The sequence below is a fragment of the Nannospalax galili genome, unplaced genomic scaffold, assembly GCF_000622305.1.
Source record: "Nannospalax galili isolate Female #2095 unplaced genomic scaffold, S.galili_v1.0 scaffold793, whole genome shotgun sequence".
NCBI lineage: Eukaryota > Metazoa > Chordata > Mammalia > Rodentia > Spalacidae > Nannospalax > Nannospalax galili.
In genome coordinates this window covers 104469-132321 of record NW_008331997.1, presented here as the reverse complement: position 1 = coordinate 132321, position 27853 = coordinate 104469, and the positions used below count along the sequence as shown (strand labels likewise).

General features: G+C 40.0%; 1 protein-coding gene and 1 non-coding gene across 5 annotated transcripts in view; one reads left to right on the top strand and one right to left on the bottom strand.

The window, feature by feature from the left end:
- LOC103729163 (inaD-like protein) overlaps window positions 1–27853 on the bottom strand; it is a 315156-nt gene that overhangs the window by 203103 nt on the left and 84200 nt on the right. The gene's annotated exons all lie outside the window — the stretch shown is intronic.
- Window positions 15059–15243, top strand: LOC115069284. Its single transcript, XR_003848557.1, has one exon. It is a non-coding gene; the product is annotated as a U2 spliceosomal RNA (small nuclear RNA).

Genomic DNA, 27853 nt, shown 5'->3' with positions numbered 1-27853 from the left:
AAATTATTCATTGAGGTCCTGGTTGGCTACTTTTCATTTGTGCTGGTTCCATACAACAAAACCACACTAGATTGATATGGGCCAGCACTGCTGGAAAGCAGGTCTTGCCACTATACAACCCTGACTCAGGCTGGTGTGTGGCCAGGGCATAAGCTTCATGCAAGGTCTCAACAATTATTTCATCAGCTGAATAAGAAGTTAATAGTTTCTGACCATCCTTAATGCTTAGTGCTCAGTCTAAAGCATTTTATATACTTTGGCTGTTCTTAGGAAGGAACCTTGCAAATGAAAAGCTTAACTCAAACTGCCTTAAGAGGAAATAAATAAATTTAAACTAAAAAGATTCTATGCATAAATTTCTTTAAGAACCAAACATAAGTAGCTGCTTATTTTTGAGAGAATAAATCTGTTATACAGGGATTTTGAAAAGAATCTTTAAGGACTTATAAGAACAAAGCTTGTATATAATAAAGAAGATATTTGACAAAGGTGAGGGACTTGCAACATAACAAAATTGTCCTCTACACAGAAAAAAACATAAGTCATATTCACAGTGAAGTAAAAAAAACCAAGATATTTTTGTCAGTCAACTCCCAAGAACAAGACACTGCATGAGAATTTCATGGAACAGAGACAGGCAAGATCTTCAAAATGCTTACACACCACCATTAATGTGACAAATATTAAACAAACCCTGGCAAAGTCCTAACCACCACAATTTCTGGGCAATGAAAAAAATGCCACTTAGTAAATTAAGTCAGTGAATAACACTGCATGGATTATGCTATCAAGAGTTGCCTTTAGAATCTGAAGAACTGATATGGCCAGAAAATATTTCTTAGAAGCAGCAGAATTTGAGCAGCATCTTTAACAAGGTACAAATCTGATCATGAGAAGAAGGTTCCTGGTGGGTGGAGTAGCAGGAGAAAAATAAGTCAGGTTCATGGGGAATGAAAGGCACTCTTTTGGGCCACAAATTAGAAATCTTGGGATTAGTTGGGTGGGTGATAAATAAAACTGAAAGGTAAAAAGGTTAATTGACAAGTCATTTCTAGAATAATACTCCAACTTAGGGGGTCTGTAGAGGCACTTTCGGGTCCCTGGAAATGGGGACCTTGAAAGCAGACTTGGTAGAAAGCCCCTTCTCACACTGGAGCACATAGGCTATCCTCTGCTTTATTAGACTTCCAGTCAAGCCAGTTATGAAATTATATGATGCTATGATACCACAACCAAGAAAACACACATGCACACCCATCATGACTCACACACACACACACACACACACACACACACACACACACAGAGAAAATAACATGGAACAAAAACTTTAATAAGTCAGGGAATGATTTTAAGAAAAGTATGTTGCCTTGGAGAAGAGAATAAGCCACACATTGTCATGAACATCTTTAAAACCAGCACCCAGGGGGCTGAGGGCTTCCAGATGGAGGTTAGCCTGAGCTACACAGCAACATCCTATCTCAAAAAAAAAAAAAAAAAGACAATGAGCTAACATTTCCTAACTGACAAAACAAAAGCAAAAACAAAAAAGCCTGTATATTTGGACCATAAAAGAAACTTCAATAACTGACTAAGAACCAATCATACAAGCTGGTATCACTGGAACACAGTGCAATAAAAACAAAACACATAAATTGACAATAAAAACCCAAATAAACTTTGTGTTTAGAAATAAATTAATACCAGTCAAAAGAAATAAAAAGGAAATAGAGTGTCCACAATAGAATAAAAATGAAAATTCTAGACGTCAAACTTGAGAGACAGTTGAAACAAAACTTCAAAAGCTGTCTTAATGTAATTTACCACAAAATAAGAAACATTTAAAAAATGCGAAGTGAGACATCACCAGAAGAAGCCGGAAAAAGAACAGCAGAGCAAATCTTAAAAAGAGAAAGGAAGGAACAACAGGGATAAAGGAATCTATTGATGAGAATAGACCAGTCACCACCAGCGAAATGAACCAGAAATACACAAGACTCCACAAACATCAGAGGATCAAAGATTTAAATGCTAGCTCTTTACACACTACACAGCATATACACACATCAAAATGCCCCACTAATACATACAATTTTGATTTGTCTTATGAAAGTTAAAAAATAAAAAGTTTAAAAAGTCCTTGGAAAACAGTAAGACAGACTGCTAGAGCTGACATTAAAAGTTAGTGACAGAAGTAAATTACAGACTTAAAAAGGGCAATACATGCAGACAGGTTTGCTTAGAGGAAAATGACTATGGATCATTCTGACATCAACTACATGCTGCCAAGTTTCAGCATTTATATGAAAAAGCAGGATGTGCTAGAGCATGCTTTTAATCCCAGCATTTAGGAAACTGAGACAGAGGATCTCCAGTTTAGTAGTTTAGGCTACACAGCAAGACCCTGTCTCAGAAAGGAAAAAATAGAAACAAAAATATGTCATATATCTTTTTTTCAGAGATATATTTTTAAAAAAATGCCAGCCAGGTGTGGTGGTGCATGCAATTGGGGGGCGTCAGAGGCAGGCGGATCACTGTGAGTTCAAGGCCAGCCTGATTTACATAGTGAGTTCAGGTCAGCTGGGACTACAGGAAGACCCTGTCTCAAAAAGACACACACACACACACACACACACACACACACACACACAACCCCCCCCCAAAAAAAACATTAAAATGCCATTTGGGGGGCCGGAGAGATAGCTCACTGAATTTGGGGATCATTGATTGACTAGGCTGGTTGGACAAGGCGCTGCAGGGATCCGCCATCCTTGCTCTACAGTACTTGCATACAGACCACCCAGGACTGGCTTTTATGTGGGTGCTAGAGATCCAAACTCTGGTCCTCATGCTTGCACAGCAAGCACTTTACCTACTGAGCCATCTCCCCAGCACTGAGGCCGTATCCTTTTTGTGAGGCTGGTATGATTCTCTTTTGTTGCTGTTGTTGATTGAAACAGGATTTCATGTAGCCCAGGCTGGTTTCACACTCACTGTGTGCACCTGAGGATGATGTTGAACTTCTGACCCTCCTGTCTCCATCTCCCCGAACTCCCACTGTGGTTTGGATTTGAATTGTCCCATAGCTCAGGCATAAAAAGCTTGGTTCTGTAACCAGTGGGGGTGGGGGCTTGAGAACTGAATGGATGGATCATGAGGGCTTTGACCTCATCAATGAACTAATCCATTTATGGATTCATAGGCTTAAGGGACTTAGGGGGAAGGATTATTATGAAAACAAACTCTCTGTTTCCTGGCCACCATGAAGTAATTCAATATGGCTCAACCTAAGACTATAGTAGAAGATGGATGTATCCCAGTAACGTAAAAACAGTTAAGAATCAGGAAATCTTCCAAGGATAATCACCACAGCAGTACCCTAAAGAAGAAAGTTCAGGGGCTGCAGAGATGGCTCAGAGGTTAAGAACACTGTTCTTGCAGAAGACCTGGGTTCAAATCCCAGCACCCACATGGCCGGTAACAACTGTCTGTAACCCCAGTTCCAGGGGATCCAACAGCCTCTTCTGTACTCGCAGGCATTGCACGTCATGGGTGCGCATACCTACATGCAGGCAATACACGCATACACATAAAATAAAAATAATAAAAAAAGAAAGTTCAAAGATGATGTTAATAGAGAAAATCATTTGATTAACAACACAGTTTTAGGATTAAAAATAAAATAGTTGGTAAAAAAAAGAAAGGTACCTTCTGAAGTTATATTTACAAGTAGAAAAATATAATATGGAGAGGTTTTTAGTATTCTAATCCAAAAAAGAATTAATGTTCATGGAAATTTTACAAATAAAGCAGAGAAAGATAGCAATCTCAATTGAAATCTGGCCCTAACACATACATTCAAAAGGTGTATAGATGTGTGAGGAAATGCTCAAATTTACCAGTAAGTTTAGAATTCCAAATTGAATTGGGATATTAATGACTGCAATTGTAGACCAGGAGTGAACCCATTATGTATGAGGCCCTGGGTTCTATCCTCAGCTCTGTCTCCCCTCCTTCATAAATGACATATTAAAATAGCAAATGAGATATTAAGTAAATGAGGTATCCAAAGTAAAACATTAATGGACTGCCAAACATGAAAACTGTTATCAGTTGCAGAGATAAGGACAGACTGTGGGTGGGGTGCTGACTGATGTGGCCACTCTGAACAGCAGCCTGGCACTACTTAAACTGAGGAAACATACAGTCTAAACCATCAATTCCAATCTTGCTCTATGCATCTACCCAATTTGACACAGGTGTCAACAGGTATGGGAGAGGTTGACTACAATGTTATTTGAGGCAGCAGGGAGTTGGAGGTAATCAGGGATGGTTCAGCAAGCTACCAGCAGTTATAGGCAATTAGTCAGAGGTCGCAACATAAGAGATTTTCAAAACAGCGCTGATTGAAAGACTAGCAAAATGGGACCCAGGACTTCATACATCATTTACACAAGTTATGATGGCTACATATAACGACCTGTAGAGCATATTTGGGAATACATACACAAAGAGATGACTGTGTGACATATTAGAATCGCTACTTATTGAGGGAAGAGGAGTAAAAGGCGCACTGAAAAGCAGTGAGGATTGAAATGGATTTTAGAAAGGCTTTTATGTTTGATCAATATAAAGGAACTTCCAGGCTCAACTTCACCTACTCAGTCTTCAGAGGGGGAAAAAAGCCTTTGAGGCCATTAATTATAGATTCTATTGCTTAGACATGGAATGAGGAATGGTAAGGACCTTTTTTTAGTAAAACAGGGCTCTATCACCACCAATACACAGAATTAACTACTAGGAACAGGCAGGTGAAGCACTACAACTTACTAATGGACTCCAAGGGCTTGGGGTAGAGAAAGAGCAAGGGCTAACAGGGCAGAGTTAAATCCAAATGCTGCCTGAGTCACCCAACACCTGTTAGGGAAGCTTCACATGCAAATGCGATTTCTAAAATAAAGTTCCCCAAATAACCTGAAATATAGGTGTCCAAATAATGCTAGGGGGAAGAGAAAAATCAGGATTTTGTTTCCATTGTTATAATGATGAGGCCTGACATTAATCTTGAATTGATGGTGAAGCTGCTTTTTCTTCTTAATTTTGTCTGCCAGAAGGAAAATTGAGACTCCTGAAGATAAGTGAAATTTCTCTGATGAGGACATCAAAAAAAAAAAAAAAAAGTCACACAGTTCTCATTGGGAATCCTGTCAAAGGGGGCAGGATCATTCCCCACCCTCAGGCTTGCTTCTCTGAGTTATTCATGGGGGAGTACCAGACACAGCTTCTCAAGAGGTGCAGAGGGCCACCAATGGACCAGTGCAGCCCCACACAGCAGAGGCAGCTTGAAAACTGTGTGACAGTCAAGTACAGAATCAAAATTCTTTCTGTAGTTGAAGTTAGGGAAGATGAAAAGTACTGAGGACGGATGGTTGGGATGGGTGTACCATGTGAGTGAACTTAACACCACAGAGGCATACAGTGAACATCATTAAAATGGTATTTTTCCTGTTTATTTATTTAAAAGCCCCCCCCCAACTTGGTTCTTTTATTATTAACCCATTAAAGACTAAGTGATAGCTTTATTATCCTTATTTTTGAAACCAGAAGCTTAATTTTCCTGGTCAGTATTTTTTAATTTTTTTTTTTTTTTTTTTGAGACAAGGTCTCCCTGTAGCCCCAGCTGGCCTGGATTTGCTATGGAGACCAGGCTGGCCTTGAACTCACAGAGATCTGCCTGCCTCTGCTGGGATTAAAGATGTGTGCCACCATGCCCTAGTCAGTATTTTTAATGCCACTATAGTAAACCCACTGAATTAATGGAATCCAATTCACAGTAAAGTTGTAAAACAAAGGGAATTCACTACTGAATTCCTTTCTAGGACCTTGAAATCCACCAGTGCAGAGAAGCATACATATGACTAGTTATAATTCAGAGAAATAAAAGGGCTGTGAGAAAAATACCAGTCACTGAAGCCACCTATCTATTTAGTTCTTTTTATTTATTTAGTATTTTTTCCTGGTAATCAAACCCATGTGTGACATGTGTGATAAGAACTATATCATAGTGTCACACCCTAGTCCCCATCCATCCATTTCTGTGAGTCAGCAGGAAAATCAACTAGTATCCAGACTGCTCTGTGCCATACATACTGCAGTCAACTTGCAATCTGTTGGTCAGCTATATCCTGTACTGCCCAGGGCCAAAGCCTCATGACCACTTCCAATAATCCTGCATCCAACTTGCTCCAGTTTTGATTTAGTCAATGCTAACAAACGAGTTACTCAGCTTTCTTTAATGTCCTTTTATGGCTCTTTTCCTTTTGTAGGAGAATGGTGAGAGTTCAAAAAGCTTAGCAAAAGCAAACTGTAGTGTTACGAGATTTTGCCAACAGTTTCTGGGGGACCTGCTAAGTTCTTTCCTTACATTTTCTTCTTTTCTAGTAAAAATGTCCTCATCGGGTAAGCTCTATCATCTCTGCATTCTAGATGGGAGAGAGGGCAGATGTACTAGACAGCTTGCCATAGATGACCCAGCTAGTATTTGATGTGCTATCTGAAGTACTTTCTAGATTTCTTATCTATCGAGCTCATTGCTGACTTTTGCACCTACAATAGTGCCTGGAGTATAATTAAGTTCAGTGTACACCTGTTGAAGGCATAAACAAATGACGTCTTTAAGTCCTCTTCAACTGTTCTGCCATCTGTCCCCAAAGACTGACACAAAACAAAACAAAACAATCTAAGCTTTTTCCCAAAGAATAACATTTCTCCATTTAAAAACATAATTTCCTCTTTAGATATATTTAAAATCACTGGTGTTACCACAAAAACAAATTACCATGAACATATTTTCCCTTTAAAATACATTCTATTAGGGACTTAAAGGTATACATGTACAAGGCCCTGGGATCAATCTCTAGAACCCCCCACCCCACAACCAAACACACCTAAAATAATTAAATCCACCTTGAACTGAAGAGGCTTGAAAAGTGGAAGTCTTATAATTTATCATTAAACAGGAAGGACACTAAGATAACGGTGCCAAGTGCTCAGAGACACATGCTTTGATTTAATTTTTATTGCTAACATTTTCAGTCTCAGAATTTGGGCTACCTCCTTCAACTTATTTTTAGATCTACAGTTTGAAGAGGATTAAAAGATGACAGATCCTATTCCTCTGATCAATTGCCATATTTTCCAAACTCCTTGGAGAAACTTTTTGGTCTTTATTTTTCAGTCTGTCTCCCTGTAGCCCCAGCTAGCCTGGAACTCACTATGTAGACCAGGCTGGCCTTGACTTCACAGAGATCCGCCTGCCTTTGCCTCCCAAGTGCTGGGACTACAAGCGTGGGCCATCACGCCCGGCTAGAGAAACTTTTAATTCAAGCAAACAAATCATGTAAAAAAACTTTCTCCTACAGCCCCCTGTCTTTACTCTGAATTGTTTTACTGATAATGAAGACTTTAGTAGAAAGATTTTAGATAAAATTATGAAGCTAGCATAAGAAATTAAAATCTTATACAATGCAATTTCTTTTTCTACTAAATCACCTTAAATTTATCTAATATTATTTTTTTAAAAAGTAAACTAAATTTCTTCTTGGCTTAAGATGTCATATTTAGAAATCTTATATTCTCACAATAACTCCCAACAGGAAAGTGACATCACCATTCACTGGGCCTGCATCTTTCCCACACAGATGGGATGACTGACAGAGAGCTGATGTGATCTGGCCAGAGTTCAGTGAGGTATGCCTGGGTCCAACTGATGCAACCTGAACAGCACAGCACAGCTTCCTCACAGATGAATGAGATGGAATGCTGGCTGTATAGAATCTTTTTAAATTAATTTTTTTCTTTCTTTCTGAGACAGGGTCACCTGCTATGTGGCTGAGGCAGGCCTTAAGCTTAGGATCTCTAGAAGTCCTCTTAAAGGAGCTGGAACAGTGATTCCCAGGACTAGTCCCTTAGGTTATTGGTCAGGCTGGCTACTGCCAGGCTCAGAACACATTCTCACAAACATGGTACCATGTCCTTCTAAGAATTATGCTGTCAAAGTCTCCCCAAGCAGGTCACAGAAACTAGATTTGTTCCTGCTGCTTCTTCATTGACAGGTGGAAGGTCACAAACAACCAAGGAAGTAAGGCTGCTCTCTGACCTCCTTCCTCTCCTCCTACCTGAATGCGCATGAGATAGGTATCTTGCTCTATACCCAGAGGGAAAGAATGAATGCAAGAAGAATCTGAGAGAACAGGCCCTATGGAATTTTACTCAATGTGGTACCATCAGCTCACGCCCCCTTGTCCTCCAATCATCTTTTTGAACACCTGCCCTCAAGGACAATTTCCTCTGAGTCTTAGATCTTCATTTTTAAAGGATCTCATGTCACATAAAATTTTAACTGAATAAATGTTATGATTGGGGTTGGCAAGATGGTTTAGTGGGCAAAGGCACTTGTCACCAGGTCTGACAACATGAGTTTGATTCTCAGGACCCACATGGTAGAACGAGAGAAATAACTCTGACCTCTATCTGCATGCATGTCATGGCACAAGTATGCACACAAACAGACAAATAAATGTCATCTTAAATTTTAAAAATTACATTTTCTTTTGTCTTTCAGTCACTGCTGTGAACTCTGTGAAGCACGAAGAAAAGATATTTGTCTTCCCTTATGCTACTTATTAATCTTGGTGCTTATAAAAAGTTCCAATCTGATGGGACTCCACATTAATGAGTCTGAGTGACCTGTTACTGCCATGAGGAGTCATGTGATTCACGTGGGTCACCACAGAATCCTCTCCCATGCAACATAGTAAGTTTTTCAGTAGAAATCATGACAGCCAATCATGAAAGTTCACAGATACCAACTTGAAGGCAGCTTTTAAATATGCCCATCACAAGCCTCATCTAATCAAGACTCCTTGTCTACCATCACACCTTGGGATTAAATATGAGGTTTGTTTAGGCCAAACAACACAGAACTTCAGAATCCCAGTCACCTTTCTCTTTCTGCCCAACTCCAAGGACATCCTCCATCCTTCCCAAAAGCAAGTATACAATTTCCAATAACTGTATTCTGTTAAGGAGGTATAATAAAAGGTAAGCTATAATTTCAAACAGAGAAAAGGAAAATAATGTGGAGGTCAAACACAGAACCCAGTCTATTTCTTTCAAAACACAAGACAGCATTGGCTATTTTGTTTCATTCTGTGTTGCTGAGTCAGCACAGCCAATAATAAATGTCATTAATATATAAATGGACTCAAAGACAAAAATCACATTGTTATCTCAATAGATTCAGAAAAGGCTTTGACAAAATTCAGCATGAATTTATGTTAAGTCCTAGAGGGAAATGGACTGGAGGGAACATACCTCAACATAATTAATGAGATATACAACAAACCCACAGCCAGTATCATTCTAAATAGAGAAAAACTGGAAGCATTCCCATTAAAATCAGGAACCAGACAAGGATGTCCACTATCTCCACTCCTTTTCAACATAGTGCTTGAAACTCTTGCTAGAGCAATAAGACTAATGGAGTGGAGTACTAAAGGAGTACTAATTGGAAAAGAAGAGGTCAAACTATGACTTTTTGCAGATGATATGATACTATACCTAAGAGATCCCAAAAGTTCCACCAGAAAACTCCTAGAAGTTCCACTTTCAGTATAGTGGCAGGCTATAAAATCAATCTAAAAAATCAGTAGCCTTTAACCTCATACCAATAACAAGCAATTGGAGAAAGAATACAGGGAAATGCTTCCATTCACAATTGCTGCAAAAAAAAATCTTGGAATGAATCTGACCAAAGACACCAAAGAGCTCCACAATGAATATTTTAAATCGTTAAAGAGATTGAAGAAGACACCAGGAGATGGAAGGACTGCCCATGCTCATGTATTAGAAGAATTAATATTGTGAAAATGACCATCCTACCAAAAGCAATATATAGATTCAATGCAATCCCAATCAAAATCCCCATGACACACTTCAGAGAATTAGAAAAATGCATCCTTAAATTCATATGGGAGCTTGTTTCTAATCCTTAAAAGACTTTAGGGTTACCTCTTCAGAGGAGGAAATGTAAGAGTAGCTAAAAGCACCATAAAATGAATAATTAAATCAAAGAAGAAAGAGTACATGAAGTTATTAGAAAAGTGATGGGGAGATATGGGAGGAGTTGGAGGGGAGGGAGTGGGCATGGATTTGATCAAAATGCTTTATATGCACGTATGAAATTCTCAATATATTGTTTATTTAAATAAAAAATTATATTCTTCCAAAAAAGAACTTATTGTTTTAAAGTAGTGCGATAAAGTGTAATTTTTTTAGGTTTTTTATTTTATTATTTTTTATTTTACGTGTATGAGTGTACTGCCTGCATGTAGGTAAGTGCACCCACGTTGTGCAATGCCCTCGGAGGACAGACAAGGCGGTCAGATCCCCTGGAACTGGAGTTATGGGCAGTTGTTAGCTGCCATGTGGGTGCTGGGATTCGAATCCAGGTCTTCTGCAAGAACAACCAGTGTTCTTAACTGCTGAGCCATCCCTCCAGCCCCTAAAGTGTAATTTTTAAAACTTAAAACCTGGTAGACTCCCCCCTTTAAAAAAATTAAAACCCATATTTTCTTTTCGGCACACATAAACTTACGTAACACACATATCACTTACAAATTACATAACACTCACCTTAAGCAACAAAATAAGTGTTATAATGGTGCTGGAGTGATGGCTCAGCACTTAAGAGCACATACTGCTCTTCTGGAAGACCCCAGGTGAATTCTCAGTAACCATGTCAGGTTGCTCACAAGCACTTCTGCTCCTGGGGGATCCCACCCCCGTGGCTTCCTTGGGCACTAGCACTCACCTGCACATACACCCACAGATATACACACATATACATATAATTGAAAATATAAATTAAAAAGTTTAGAGCAGCATTATAATGATAATGATGCAGACTTTTCCCATATGATTCTATTTTATTTTATATTTTACTTTGTTGTTGTGTTGGGATGATCTCAGGGCCTCACACGTCCATACTACGCAAGTGCTCTACCACTGAGAAGCCGTGCCAGTCACACTCCTTGGTGTGTATTCTTTTGAGACAGTCTCACTTTGCTCCCTTATATTCCTTAGAATGGCCTTGAACTCAAGATTCTCCTGTCTCACTTCCTATGAAGCTAGGACTACCATTGCACCTGAGCTGCCAATCTTTATGATTTTGACTTTTTATTTTGATCAGGACACATGACCCTGACTACAGTAGCTTGGCAACTGAGAACCGACAGCAAGAAGGTCACTCTCACCTCCTTTTCGCTCCTGAAGCAGGCCACAAAGTCTAAGAAAAAAACTTTCTGATGTGCTCTCAAGCAGGTTATAAGACATCACCTGCAGGGATGCCCTGCCTACACTGCGAGGCAAGGGACATGCTTACCTCTGAAAACGCCAGGACTCAGAGAAGAATCTGGACAGACCCATCCCCCAGGTTATCAGAACACACAACACATTCCAATCACTTCTCGAAGACTATCTGTTCCTTTATTGCATCTCACATAAAATACATAAGGTTATTCCTTTCTTTGGGTCCTGCTTCCTTCTGAAAATTCCATGTCACAGAAAACCTGAATTTACTGACACTATTCTATTTTCTTCTGTTAATCTGCACCAGGACCCCAAGATGGAAAGGAGCTTTTCCCCACACACTGCCAGTGTATCAAGCAAGTGGCAGTACTCTCCATTTCAGATAGCCTAGATGCCCTTCCACTTCTAAATAAAAATCAGATGAGGAAGTAACCTGCTTCTGTCTATACCAGGCTTTTCTCAAGTACCCATGAATGAACATCAGATCAGAATAATTGGCAGAGAAAAGTCTTTTGGCACTGTTTAACCATAAGCTTGTTTTAAACATGGATTTTCCAGTCCCGTGACAATGTTATCTGAAGAAAAAAAATCCCCAGTTGCTCATAATTCTGTATCAAAGCATCAGATGTCTTTTCTTTATCCAAAAAAGCCAGTGAGATTTCTCTAGTGGGTCTCAGAGCGCTTTCTCATCATCATAGGATATTAGGAGTTGCTAAGTAACAGAGCCTTTCTCCCACAAAGAAACTTAATTCAAGTCACTGCCCAGTATTTTAATAGCAAATGTTCAATACACCGGAATAATGACTCAATGCAATTTCAGAAGATCTGCTACCTGGTCTGTTTCCAAATAACAAAGAATAATATGAGACAAAAGGAAATATTTTTCCTATACAGTAAGAACAACAATGCCACTTGCTAAAAGTCAGTTTTAATGAACATCTCGGTCTAATTTTTCTTACGTAGTAAATAACTTTTAATTCTCAGTTAGTACATGCATACATGAGAAGTAAAAATATATTAAGGAAAACCACAGCTACTCAGAAGAAACAAAATGTAAACTCAAGTAGCAAATCTCAAGTGAATATTCATATCAAATAGAGAAAATAATAAAAACATTAGCATACAGAAACTGTATTTGACATTGCAACAAAACAAGAGAACTGAAGAACAGTAGGCAATTTTGCCAGTATGTAGACTGGATGATATCATACAACTCTATATTCGAAGTTAAAACAACACAAAGCCAGGAAAGCAAATTAAGCGTAACAGTAACCAGTATTTGCACTGCTCTTCTGTATGGGCCACTGTTCTCAGCACTTTGATAGCTTAAGTTGAGTTTTTATGAAAACTGATAGGAGGGAATTACCTTCAGCTTTACAGGTGAGGAAACTAACACACAGAAATGAGAGATGACTTGCAGGGTAGCAAGGGAGTAAGCGGGAAGGTTGGGACTTGTTCAGAGGGATTGATTCTCGAATCCATGAGAGAGCCCAGGTGAGAATCAGAAAATGCTACACGCAGAGCTCAAGGGAAAAACACAAAGCTGTAAAATCAATTCCTCCCTTTCACCCATAAGAATTTAATTCACATTAGATATAACAATGAAAAAAAAAAGACAAATTTAAAAGAATACAAGTTAAGATAGTAAGCTGAGCAAGAATCACTATTTCCCCAAGAGACTACACAGTGTAGGTTAGGGGTGGGGAAGGCCTCAACTGGGAATGAAATTTAGATGAATCAAAATTCAAATCAATCAAAATGCATAAGAAACTTAAACACAAGGCACAGTGTATCAAAAATATTAAAGTGAACCTTTCTTTTTAGACACTGTTGACATTTTGGCACATTCTAAATTATAAAATACAATCTTCAAGACATCCACTAATAATAGAAAGAATAGACAAATGATTTTACATTGTTACAATGGACACAATACAACAATGAACTTCCCAGGTAATAACAAGACTGAGTACTATAAACATGCTGTTGAGATAAGGAAAACTAAGACAGAAAACTGTGCATAACACCACTCTATTTTCGTCCAGGTCAAAACCCAACAAAACTAATCTACAGTTTTAGACATCAAGGAAGAAGTGACCTGGGTGGTGGTTAAACAGGAATAAAGTCTTTGTGCAAATTCATCAAAGTTTTAATACAGTTTTCTGTGTACATGTCACAATATTTATTTTAAAAAGATACACATTTTTGGTTGAACAAACCAATTAGAAAATCTTTTGATGTAATACAAGTTTAATTATGGATACTATATTATGAAAAAAGCCAAAAATAAGTGTTGGGTATATTAACAGTACCTTCTTTTCCTTCTTTTTTAATTGAATTTTTGCAAATGTTATACAATATATTTTAATTGCATTCATTGCATTTAGATTCCCTCTCTCATCTCCACTCCCCATACTACCCTGGCCCAACATCATGTACTCTATTACATATCTTTTGGTGACAGGATCTCCCCTAGGCTGGCCTTGAACTCATTACCACCAGCCTCAGCATCCCTAGTGCTGAGATTACAGGTGCTTACCACTGAAGCTATATTTTTTGGTGATGCAGATGTGTGTTTGAAATGGCAGGATGTCTAGGGATTGGAAAAAAAAGAAGAAAAGAAAAGAAAAACAAGATGTGGGTGAAAAAGTATAAAAAGAACTTGGTAATTATTGAATCATGTAGAATAGTAAATATTGTATATATTTAGGAAGAATAGTATGTAGGAATCCACTGACTGTTCTTTTCATGTTTACAAATGTTTGAACATTTCACAACTGAAAGTAAACAAAATCATCTTAATAATTCTATAGAGCATAACCATTCTTTCTTACAGATGATGAAACTGAGGCCAGTGCAGGTTATAGAACTTGCCCAACTTGTAGTTCATATAAGTGGTATACCTGGAGGTCAGATCTAGGTGTGCCCACTCCAAATCCTATATGCTTACCCACAACAGAAGGAAGATAAAGATGCATGTTGTATTCACATCTGCTAAAATAACAGAAAAGAAATCTAAAATTTATCTAATTCTTTTTGGAATTTCCAACTTAGGGGAAACAGACGATCTATGATCTATCTTCAGGGCTAGAACTTACAGAGTTTAACTAGTCAACAGGAAACAGGATGAATTGAAGAGGGGAGGGAGAAAGAGGACACAGAAAGACCAAGAGGATGATAATAAAAGTGAAATGGAGAAAAAGAAGCAAAATTGGCACATTTTAATAGAAAACAACGTGAAAGAAAAAAAACCAGTAAGGTTTGTGTGCTGTTTGGATGTCCAGGGAAGAGAGGGGTAACAAGGGCACCAAGGCTTGGTCCTCAGAGCTGGACAGAAGCATGGGAGGGTGTCAGTGGGCTGTGCTACGGTGTGAACAGCATACAGCTGCTGCCTGAATGAGGAAGATAAGCCTGGAACTACTGCTAGACCAGTAGCAGAGGCTCCAAACCTTCCATAAGATGGAGAGGGCTGAAATGTTTAGAACAGTGTTGGGAATGAATTCCTACTTGACAGTAGGAAGGATGGCTCTAAGGGGAAGAATAGGGAACCTGGCCATTTGGGAGATGTTACTATGTACCCAAGAGTGACTGCAAATGGATCTAAACTGGGTTAAGTGTATCAAGTGGAAGAGATCAAAAGTAATCCATGGAAGCACAGAAAAGAGCAATAGCTAATTTTACTACGTTAAAAATTTCTTTTGGCTAAGATCAAGTGTAGTATCTGTTCTTATCAGTTTAATATCTGATACGTCCTCTATCTGAGGACAATATGTTAAATGGATTTTTGGAACTAGGAGTTGGAATAGGAGCTTGCTCCGTGCACTCCAAACATCAACCTGGTATTGCAGTACCTCAAGGAATGGTGCAGCCCCCGCCCCAGGGATCTGAAGCTGTTATAAAAAAGAAAGACTACATAATCAACTAGCATTAAGAATGAGAAATTAGGGCCGGGCCTGGTGGTACACGCCTTAATCCCAGCAACTGGGAGGCAGCGGCAGGTAGATCTCTGAGTTCAAAGCCAGCCTGGTCTACATAGTGAGTTCCAGGCCAGCTGGGGCTACAGGGAGACCCTGTCTCAAAAAGAACCCCCGCCCCCAAAATTCCTGATGCCAGCTCCATACCAGGCACTGTGCTACTTACTAGGGCTCTAAGGGTGAATTAAAAAAGAAAGGTTGAATTAGACACTACCAAAAGCACTGAGAGCTGCAAACACAATTGGGATCTTTTAGTCGTATGACAGCAAAGATTTGACTTCAACAGTCAGTACCTAAAGTTTTAACAATTAAACTTAGTTTGGAGAGTGAATGAGACCAGTCAGAATTCACAATCATAGACATCAAAGATCAGAGAGCTTAACCACAACGAATGGCATATCTAATAACAGAATCCAAAATTCCCCATGAGTCAGGACATTTCACTACTGTCAGTCTCAGTACTGGGGTGACCGGGTCAGGGAAGAACTGAAGTGACCGGTGAGCTACCTTCATCTCTCACTTCCACAGGTCTCATCCCAGTTCCTTCCTTCTTTATTTCACGACATGGGAAACTGACCACTCAGCAAAATCCCTCTGGTAAAGAGGAGATGTGGAGTCTTTGAGACAATCATGCAGATAGCAAGCAAATGATCAATCTAAAAGACAAAGTATAATTTTATTGATCATTCTATGATTAAAACAGCATGAAATCAGATTAGTGCTGCAGAGAGTACATCCACTGTAAGGAGGGGAGGAGGTAACACATGCACTTCTATCTAAGTACACAGGCTTCCACTTCATTCCTGACCTGCCTCTGCAGGCTTGCTGCCAGAGCACCAATGTACCAAATCTGCGCTTCCCCAATCATGGTCCAGGACTACTTGAAGTAGGAAGCTTTCACTCCTGTCTGGCCTCTCTGCCAAAACTACAAAAATCTCAGACTCTGGAGACAGGACAAAGGAGTCGCCATTATTATTACTATTTTAATAGATCTCTATAAGATATTATTGGGCTAGGATGTAGGTCAGTGTAGAAATGCCCCAAACCAAGGTCTGATGATTATTATCACAGATTTTTTAAATAAATCCTGAGAGAAATCAGCAAAATATTTTTATTTTGAAAAATAAATATATATAAAATTTTTTTGGTCTTTTTGAGACAGGGTCTCCCTGTAGGCTTGGAACCTACTCTGTAAACCAGGCTGGCCTTGAACTCACAGAGATCCGTCCGCCCCTGCCTCCCAAGTCCTGGGACTAAAGGCATGTGGCATTATGCCTGGCCTCCCAATATAATTTTTAAACACTCTTTACAATTATTTGTGGTAGATTTTTAGCACACTGAACAGACTGATTTTTTAAATCACCACAGAAGTATAGGTTGCCAATGCCCTGTGGTTATAGCAGAGTAGAAAGGTGTTAGCATCAGGTAGACTATATTTCCCAGTCAGTACCCAGTCATGCAAAGCTGTTCAACAAGGCTCCACACAGGTGCCAGTTCACAGCTATCGACAGTGGCACTGATAGCAGCTGGTGTTTAATTATATTTTCTGGAGGGGAAAAAGAGCACAATAGTTTCAAATAATTAAGAGAAACTGTAATGGAATATTGAAAAAGAATTACAAAATGGTACCTGCCAAGGTGACCTGGTCCCCTTAGTGAATGGAAACTATAGAAACAAACGTCTCTTAACATTTATATGGCAGCCTTGCTCTCCGCCTAAGGCCCTACATGTATATATTAGCACTATTCAAATACGCATTGGACAAAGTTCAGGGTGGAAGAAGTAGGTTCTATCTGAGATGGCCACCTCTGTGGAGCTGTCTTTAGTTGTTTACTGCTGTGTTCCACACTATCTTGTTAGCACCAGGAGAGAAGAAACTGCCTCTGTCTAGGTAGGCAGAGTTGCAGGAACAGCAAAAATAGATCAATGATACATAAAAACACAAACTTAGAAATTCTTCATGACCTGAAATGATCAGGAAACAGATTATTTTAGGTTAATAAAAATTTCTGCTGGGCGTGATGGCACACACCTTTAATCCCAGCACTCAGGAGGTAGAGGCAGGTGGATCTCTGTGAGTTCAAGGCCGGCCTGGTCTACATAGTGAGTTCCAGGACAGCTGGGGCTACAGGGAGACCCTGTCTCAAAAAAGACAAAGAAAAAAAAAATTTCTTACTAGGCCTGGGGATGCAGCCCAACTATACAGTGCTTGCCAAACACATACGCAGAGTCTTGGGCTTTGTTTTTTATCTTCAACACCTCATATTAATAGCAAAAAGAGAGTGCTTCGAGTAAAAGCCTGGAAAGATTAAAATAAGGGTGCTTTTTTCTTCATAATTCATGTTCTTTATTATGGAGAAACACTATATTTTAGGAATATTGAACCAAAGTCAATCAGGAAAGAGGTACATAAAATTTAGAGTCAAAGACCTTATCTAAAATGTTACATAGTAAAGTAAAAAAGACCTACTTAAAAAAAGAGAGAGAGAGAGAGAGAGAGCAGCTTCCCAAATTCCATTTTGCTATACTATGCCTACTAACTGCTTGAAAATTACTTAACTTTGCATACCCATCTTTAAAATAAAAGCAACCATATTTCTGGTCCAAGGAATTTGAGAATTTGAAGATCTAACGAGTTTGGTTTGGTGCCTTTCATTCACCACTTCTCTGTACCTGAAGTTTGTTCCCTCACCAGACACAGCCTTCCTTCATTATCTCTTAGAGAGCGCCTATAAGCTCCATTAAACCAGTTTTAATTACACAGCACGTTTTAAAATTATTGTTATAATTGTCTTTACACAAGAGTAAAGAGTAGTTATGAGAGTTTAACAAGCAAAAGGATGCACAGAAGTTAATTTTTAAATAATGACAAGAAAATATCCCACGGGGTCTTTTGAAATTAGTTTAATGGGAAGGAACAACATGAATTTTACCATTTGTTATAATGTGATCTAAACATAATCCTTTACATTCAAATAACTTAGCAATAACAAATACACGTCTTTTACAATTTCATCCCACAGCCTCCCACATACATGCACGGCCTGCATGTATGTAAGTGCACCCACATCGTACAATGCCTATGGAGGTCAGAAGTGGGCGTCAGATCCCCTGGAACTGGAGTTAGGGATGGCTGTTAGCTGCCATGTGGGTGCTGGGAACTAAACCCAGGTCATCTGTAAGAGCAGCCAGTGCTCTTAACTGTTGAGCCATCTCTTCAGCCCTTCTATAAGGTTTTAAATAAAGAACTAGCAGTACAGTTCAATGGTAGAGCACTTGCCTTGCACACAAAAAGCCTGAGTTTGAACACTAGCATTTCAGAAATAACCAGCAAATAAACAGATGACAGGCAAAGAAAGCAGCCACCATCAAGCTCTCCTCACTGCTGCCCAGGGCACTGGTGCCAAGAGAGGAGTCAGTGTGGTACAGAGGAGGAACTACAGGCCTAATTAAGAACCTGACTCTAATTTATACGCAAGAAATCCTGGACAGGGTATTTATTTAGTCCAGCTTCACTGTGATCATGAGCTAAATGGAAATAATCTGGATTGCCTTAACTCACAGGATTAAGGTTCATAAAATGGTCAAAATACCTATATAAGAACAAATACTATCTTGAAAAGATTGCAAAGAGGCTGGCAATTTTCTTAAACTTTTGTGGCTCTGAAACTTTTCTTAATAATAAAGATAATCCTGATTAAATTTCTACGTCAGAGAATATGAAACCAGGGGACTGAAAATCTCAGAGGTATCTCTGACTCTGCAATCTGGATACTGAATATTTTGATGGTGACAACTTCTAAATAGGCGAATAAGTCTCCACTTAAAATTAGCCCTTAACAGGGAGAGAGGGATGAATGGGTGTTACAGAGGACCTGTATGGCAGTGACGCTATTCTGTGTGACACTGTAATGTGGGTGCTCCTTGGGCAGAATTGCTCAACTAACCGCTGTGCATCTGTCAAATCTACAGAATGTATACCACCAAGCATGACCTCTAATGCAAACCACAGGGTCAATATAATGAACATGTGTCAGAATGGGTTCACTAATGACAGCAAATGTGCTCTGATATAGAATATTGATGGTGGGGATGGAAGAGGACAAGGGAAATTGGGGGTTCTCTGTGCACTTTGGGTTTAATTTTATGTGAGTCTAAAACTATTTTGGAAAATAAAGTCAAGGGAATTGGAGAGATGGCTTTATGGTTAAGAGCACCATGCTTTTGCAGAGGACTCGGATTTGGTTCCCAGCACCCATGCTGGGTGGTTCACAACTGCCTGGAACTCCAGCTCAAGGGGATGCAACATCTGTGGGCTTTGAGTGCACCTGTACTTCCATGCACATACCCCCACACAGACACATGCACATACACTTAAGTAAAAATAAATCTTTAAAATAGAGTCAAATGAGTAAATAAAGTCTGTCACCCATACTATAAGGTCTCCAGAAGGAAACAGAGGGCTAAGTTTCCTGACACTGGATCTGGCAATGATTTCTTGGATATGATACCCAAAACACTGGGATCCAAAGCAAAGATGGTCAGAGAGGACTACATCGAAATTAAACTTTGAACAACAGTAAAAAGGCAACCAACAGAATGGAGATTGTACTGGATAAAGGGTTCATATCCTGAATCTACAATTAAGAAAACATAATTAAACAACAAAATAAGAACAAAATGAAATTGCCCACTTCTCAAATGGGTAAAGGGGGGCTGAAGAGATTGCTCAGTGGTTTCTCTCACAGAGGACCCAGGTTCTGTTTCCAGTACCCACGTGGTGGCTAACTCTGGTTCCAGGGGATCTGATGCCCTCTTCAGGCCTTCACCAGCATTGCATGGGTATATTTAAACACACGCAGGCAATACACTCATACACATAAAATGAAAATAAATTAAAAAAAAAAAAGAACTGGTAAAGGACTTGAACACCTGTTCTCCAAGATGATATACAATTGGTCAGAATGCCCGTGATGCTCAGCATTGTTAATCATTAAAGAAATATCATCAAAATTGCAGCAAATTAGCATTTAATTTGCATGGCTGCTATGAAAGAAACACGTGTGGTGAGAACCTGTAGAAACTGGATGAACCCTTATATTTGCGAGGCTGGTTAGGGTGTAAAATGGTGCAACTGCTATGGAAACAGTGTGATGATTCTGCAAATATATTGAAAGTCTAACTACCATGTAACTGAGCAACCTCAATATACATCCAATTATTTGAAAGCAGGCCCTGAAGAGAGCCACATCTTTATTCACAGCAGTGTCATTCACAGTCACCAAGAGGTGGAAACAACCCAAGTATCCACAGATAGATGAATGAATGGATAAAATGAGAAATACCTTGCAGTCTTTTAAATGAAGGGAATCCTGTCACATATTACAATATATATGAACCTAGAGGACACTTTGTTAAGTGAAATAAGTCAGTCACAAAAGGTGAAATACTGTATGATTCCCCTTATATGAGGTCTATGAAGTAGTAAAAAAAATCATAGAAATAGGAAATACAATGGTGGCTACCAGAGGCCAAAAGGCTAGGGATGCGGGGGAAGGGAGTTGCTATAAAAAAAAAAAATTGTTAAAAGCATTTTTAAAAAAAAAAAAAGAAAAGGAGTTGTTATTTAATGAGTAAGGAGTTCAATTGGAGAGGATGAAAAGGTTTTAGAGACCTGGTTTACACCAGAGTAAACCTGATCTTTTGGGCCTTCAAGATGGCTTAGTGGTTTGCTTCCAGGCCTAATGACCTAAATCTGATCCTTGGAACCCACGGTGGAAAGAGAGAACCAACTCTACAAACTGTCTTTTGACCTTCACATGTGTGTAGTGGCATGTGAGTGTGTGCACACATATATATGCGCACACGCTACATAAAATAGTTTAACAGTAATCCCTGTGAAACCATATACTTGAAAAAGGTTTAAAATGGCAAATTATGTGTATTCATTCTACAATAAAAGTGCACCTATGTATGAAGCCCAACACTGAAAAAGGTATTTCAGGTTCTGCTGTAGTTAAAATTGGTTTAAAGAAATGAGTGCGAAGCAGACCATGCAGGAAAGAAAGACTGCTAATGGAGAGCCGGCATCTGTATCCCCCACACCAGGAAAAGCTAGCAAAAGAGCTCATGTTCTGAACACCGGGGAGCTAGGACTCTGACAAAGATACAGAACAGATATCAAAGGCTGTCAAAAGAAATGGTAGCCACTCCTCACCCACAGCATTTCAATGGAGTGATGAATGGTGTTTTCTTGGGGTCTGATTTTTCGCATCATTTCATAACATTTATGACTACCCTTTGGGCTTTAATGGTTTTTTTTGTTGTTGTTTTTGGCTTTTTTGTCAGGCACAGAGATGTAACGTGGAAAGAAAACTCTTTGAGGTAGCCTGTGCTGTCTGCCATGGCTTTAACCTGATCATATGTTGAACAGCTGACAGGAGGAACCAGGATAGGACCTTGCAGTTAACTTCAAATAAATGATCTCACTTACTTCCACAGTCCTTCAGAGACAGAGACGTAAGAAACTCTGGAAGCCAGGAGGATCCAAGTGAAGTGCCCAGGACATCAGGTCGAAAAGGGCAAGATTGGTATTTCAACCTAAATCTCGGATTCTTTTCCAAATTATAAACCACTTGCCTGTCTTTTAAAAAAGATGATATAAAACTGCACTCAGCACTCTATCTCTACCTTACTGCCTGCACAAGCTAATCCTATCAAGGACAGCTGCTGAATGCTTGCTAAAGGTGACATTAAAATTACAATTAACTATTAAAAACAAGTTTAGGAAAAAAAAATCCCAAAATTTCAGGATTAAAAGAAAGGCTTTTTATTTATCCCTGCTAAATAAAAATAAAATGAGCCCTTTTATGTTGACTAGTTTTATTAGACTATGACATCCCTAGCTGCATCAACCCAGGACACGTGTCCTTCCGTGAATGCTTCTGCCGTGTTCCTCTACATGGGGCACTAGTACCTTCCATGCCTAGTGACTGTACCTTCACCCCTTAGCATTTTCTCCTCCCCGTCCCCAGAGCACACAGAAACCCTGCACAGCTCCTTGACAGCATAAGGAGTTCCTTCTCTTATTCCCAGGGTCCTGAGCCTCCCTCTATTATAGCTCCTCCTGCCTGGTGAAATGGGACTGGCTTAGGTATCTCCCTCAGAGGATGGGGGCTTCTTAAGAACCAGAACTGGGTACCACTCAATTTGTATCCCTAAGACATATTAATGCTGTATGGCACACAGCTAACTTGTATGGGACTGCAACCTCAAGATGAGACCCTGAATATATTTTACCCTTTCTGGACAATTCACCTTTGTTTAAATTTTAATAGAATTTCATGGTCCTAACAGGTCATTACTCAGTTGAGGAGGTGCTGACAGGACAAAGTCCTGCTGCCTGGCTTGAAGGACATCTACAGTCCATGTAAAGGCCTGTACCCAGTCTCTCAGAGTGAACTCCCAAAGGCTCCTGGGGAGCACAGCACACTCATTCTCCTAAACCTCCAGGTCCAAGTCCCAGGAGCTCAGTGCCCCTGCCACTGCCTCTTCAACAAAGCCCAAGAAGACTGTGGACTTGGAGTCTGGATGTAGGTCCAGATCCTTGTCTCTCACTTTCAGTTGAGAACCTTTTGGCTGTCCTCCATTAGTCTTCCTCAGATGCTTCATGTGCAAAGTGAAAATAATAGCAATTCTGAGCTGGCACCTCTTGTGGAATGTGTAACGTAACACCCTGAAGCATATGGACACTGAGCCCTACTTTCCCCACAGACTTCATGTTCTTAGCACAACCTCAGGCTTAACACCTATGGATGTTCCACTTGATAACTAGACCCCACAACCTACAGGCTGCTCTGTCCTCTCTGCTTTCCTTGCCTTATCTCCATCATAGGGTACTCTGTCCCTGGGTGACTGAGATACTTAGCCCCCTGAGCCCCACCTCTTTCCATGGGGTCACAAATAGATATGGACGGTTCCACTGACTGGCTGGCCTGTGGGAGGTTAGAGGGCTGCACGTTGAGAATGACTGATTTGGTTTATAGATAGATTATGTAACTTTCCACTTAGAGATAATAAAAAAGGACAAGATGCATGCTGGGGATAGGAGGAGAGCAACTATATTCATAGGCAAATCATGTCTACTGGGAAGGATTTGGCTTTAGGCACTGTGCCAGGCTCAGACTCACATTTGGGGTGGGCATGAAGCACAATAAATGGAGATGAAAAAGCTGCAGCCCCAGACTTCATTGGCTCGACAGTGAGGGCACCATGAGGGTGCTGAGCCGAATCTGAATGAAGAGCTAGACCTACACACAAAGGCTTTGCTGACACCACTACATGGGTTTAATTCCAAAGACAAGAGTGAGTTAGATAAGGGTGAGTTAAACTTCCATTTTTCGTCACTAAGAGCAGTATTGTGAAAGTGAACTTTGGTTAGCTTTCCAATGTGAAGCTACCACAGTGTACAGTCCTGCCCACTCTTCCTCACTCTTCACTCCCTCATCACTCATTCACTCCTTGTTCATTCTCACCCCTCACTCAAAAAAGTTTTAGTGACAGTGCTCTGAGGCAGGCATGGTGCTGGCAGGCATCGCTGAGCTCAGCACCCAGTACAAGAGACAGGCTTGATCTAATAATCAGAAAATAAACTTAGATAAAAGAAGTGAAGAAAAAGTACCATGCAGAATGTATAGAACAAGCATATATGTCTGCACTGATGGAGGAAGTCTTCCTCAGAGAAGTAAAGTTTGGGTTGGGAGAGGTGAAGGCTGGTGGAAAGCTGTGTGCAAAAGTTGAGTCAAGAAGGCACTTGTTGGCAGAGCCGTTACTGTACCTAGAATAAAGAGGACAAGGCAAGGAGCACAGCAGGCTCTGGAGAGAGACCTGAGACTTGAGAGAGACCTGACTGTATTAGTCACTTTTCTTTTGCTGTGATAGAAACACTGACCCAAGCAATTTACAAAAGGAAGAGTTTATTTGAGCTTATGGTTCCAGGGGAATTACAGTCTGTCATGGCAGGGAGGCATGGTGGCTGGAGGTGGCTGGAGCAGGAGCAGCAGAAGTGAAGCTCTCACATCACCACGCAGGCACAGGAAGAAAGAGAGCGACTGGAGATCTGGCAAGACTTAAGAACTCTCTAAGGCCACCCCCAGTGACGTTCTTCCTCTAGGATAGCCACAGCTTCTAAAACCTCCCAAAACAGCGCCACCATCTGGGGATAAAAATGTCCAAATACTTGGAGCCTATGGGGGACATTTTCATTCAAACCATCACATTCTACCCCATGGCCCCCATAGGCACATGACCATATAAAATGCAAAATGCATTTAGTCTAACTTTAAGTCCAACCTTAAAAGTCCCCATAGTCATTATCAGCCTCAATACTATTCAAAAGTCCACAGTCCAAAGTGGACTCAGGTAAATATCTTAACTCTAAACCTTTATAAAGTCAAAAGACAAATTACATACTCCCAATAAACAGTGGAACCAAATACACATTACAATTCCAAAAGGGAGGAATGAAGGCATAGTAAGGAAATACCAGACCAAAACAGCAGGGCAAACACCAAATCCAGTAGCTCCACGTCCAACTTCTGGGACTTTACTTCCAAAGGGCTTAGATGACTCAGCCTCTCTAGCTTTGCTGTGTGCAACAAACATCTCTCTTTTGGGCTGGTACCACTCCCTGTATACAGGTCTTCTTGGCATTTGCCTCATAGCTCTGGCATCATGAACTTCTTGGAGCCTCCATTGCCAACCAGGCTTCACCTTCACAGCTTCAAACAGTGGCCAATGAGGGCATTCTCTAGGCAGGGGAACCCCTGCTGCATGCTACCTGGCCTTAGCAGCTCTCTGAAACCACAGAGGAAGAAGTGATGACCCCTCACTCTTGCATCTTTTATGCCTCTAAAGGCATGTTGTTCACCAGGTGAAGGACACTGGCAAGTTTGACTGCAAGTTTGGGATGGACTCCAGCCTGCTTTATCCATTTTAGAAGCTTTTCTCTTCAGTGGTCCTGGCAGCATTTTCCTTTCACAAGTTGGAGGTTTAACTGGGTGTGATCTTGCCCTGGAGGCACTCTCTCCATTGTTTAAGTTTGAATCTCTAGGCCCCTCCTTAATCACTTTAATCTCCTTAATCACTTTAATCGCCCTATCAATGGGATCCTCTCCATCACATGCCAGGGCTCCAACATTTATCTTCCTAGTACTCTTTTTCAGTCCATCCTGTATATTCTGTATTTCTTTCTGCCCCATTGGCTCTTTTTCACTGTAAATCTGTATAATATTCACCATTAATAGCCACGACACCATTTCTTCATTATGCTGTCTTGAAATTTCTTCCATCAGAGAAATTAGTCCATGGCTTTTCAACTTAGCCTCAGGCAAGCTTTTTGACTGTGGGCAGACTCCAGCCATACTCTTTGCTAAAATATCCCAATTGCTGCTTAAGTCCTTATTTCCCCCTGGAACTACATTGTTTTCAGCACTACTTTCTTCCAGGAGTCTACTAGAATGACCTGTTAAGCTCTTCTTACAGCAATCAACTGCTTTTCGAGCCCAAGCTTCCAAAGTCTTTCATATTCTTCCAAAACCCCACATGGTCAAGTTCTTCACAGCCAACACCCCAATCCTGGTACCAATTACTGTATTAGTCACTTTTCTGTTGCTGTGATAGAAACACTGACCCAAGCAATTTATAGAAGGAAGAGTTTATTTGAGCTTATGGTCCCAGGGAAATTACAGTCCATCATGGCAGGGAGGCATGGTGGCTGGAGGTGGCTGGAGCAGGAGAAGCAGAAGCTCAGCTCTCACATCATCACACAGGCATAGGAAGCAAGAGAGCAACTGGAGATCCGCAAGGCTTAAGAACTCTCTAAGCCCACCCCCAGTGATGTGCTTCCTCCAGGATAGCCACACCTTCTAAAACCTCCCAAAACAGCACCACCATCTAGGGACAAAATGTCCAAATATTTGGAACCTATGGGGGACATTTTCATTCAAACCATCACACCTAACCAAGGCCAGACCATGAGGCTCTTAGACAGTTACAATGGAGGCCCTGAAATAGGGTGAGGTCAGCAAAGCAGGGCATGGCTTTTTGACAAGATATCCAAATGAAAAAAGCATGTTGTAACAGAAACTTCCAAATTTCTAAGTTTAATGGTTACATTCGTAACTATAGTAAAATTAAAACTACTATAACATTAACTTCCAAAGAAGTATGTGAAGATTTTATAGTAGCCAGGACAACAGAAATAGCAAACACAGCATGTTAATACTATAAGCATAGATATGCAACAATAGATTAGAGCGTGTTTATACTGCAAAATTAAGTCTTCTAATATTCTGTTCATTTTTACACTATGATAAGCATATATAATCAAATGAGTAGACAGTATAGTATGTAAGTATGATATTCACAAGTGGTTGGCTTTAGCTTTAGTTTATAAACTCTATCAACAGTGTGCTGCCTGTTTTCAGATTCAGGTTTGGCAGAATGTAAATATGTCAAAGAAATTTCTGAATACTTTAATCTGCCAATCTATTACAGTTTGAGCTAATTTTAGGAATAATCAAGAATATGTAAGAAATTACCTTGATTTTTAATATGCATAGATGTGAACTATAATAAGTGCACATTATTTTCTATAAGTTATTATATTTAAAAGTGTCATGGGGAGTGTACCATGGGGAGTGTACAGAACAAGCACATACATCCAAACTACATTATTTAATTCAACTTAAAATCATAAACTCTTTTTTAAAAAAATCATCAGCTCTTAAACGGAAGTCAAAACACTATTGGTCAGTATTCTCACTCTCCTCTGGTTTGGCTAGACATGGACAAGTAGGCAAGCAATGTTTTCTGTCTTTTTTTTTTAAGGGATGATGTATACTTCTAAAATAAAATGCTTGAAGCACTATATAAGTATATTTTAATCTCATCCCATAATCATTAAAATATACACTAACTGGGGTTGGAGAGATGGCTCAGCAGTTAAGAACACTAACTGTTTTTTGCAGAAAACCCAGGTTTGAATCCCAGCACCCACACAGCAGCTAACAACTGTCCATAACTCCAGTTCTAAGGGATCCGACAGCCTCTTCTGTCCTCCGCAGGCATTGCACGACATGAGTGCACTTACCTACATTCAGGCAATACACTGCAAAAGACCCAGGTTTGAATCCCAGCACCCACATGGCAGCTAACAACTGTCCATAACTCCAGTTCCAGGGGATCTGATGACCTCTTTTGTCCTCGTAGGCATTGCACGACATGAGTGCACTTACCTACATTCAGGCAATACACGCATACACATAAAATAAAAATAATAATAAAATATTTTTTAAAAATATGCACGAACATATGAAGGAAATGAAGAAAACATATGAGGGCCTCCCCTGCCCTTGACTGCAAAGCCCATGATGCAAGCATAGAGAGATGAACAGGGCCAGCACTGAAAAGAAGGTATCAAACTACAAGGCTGATGAGCGGAAGGGTGA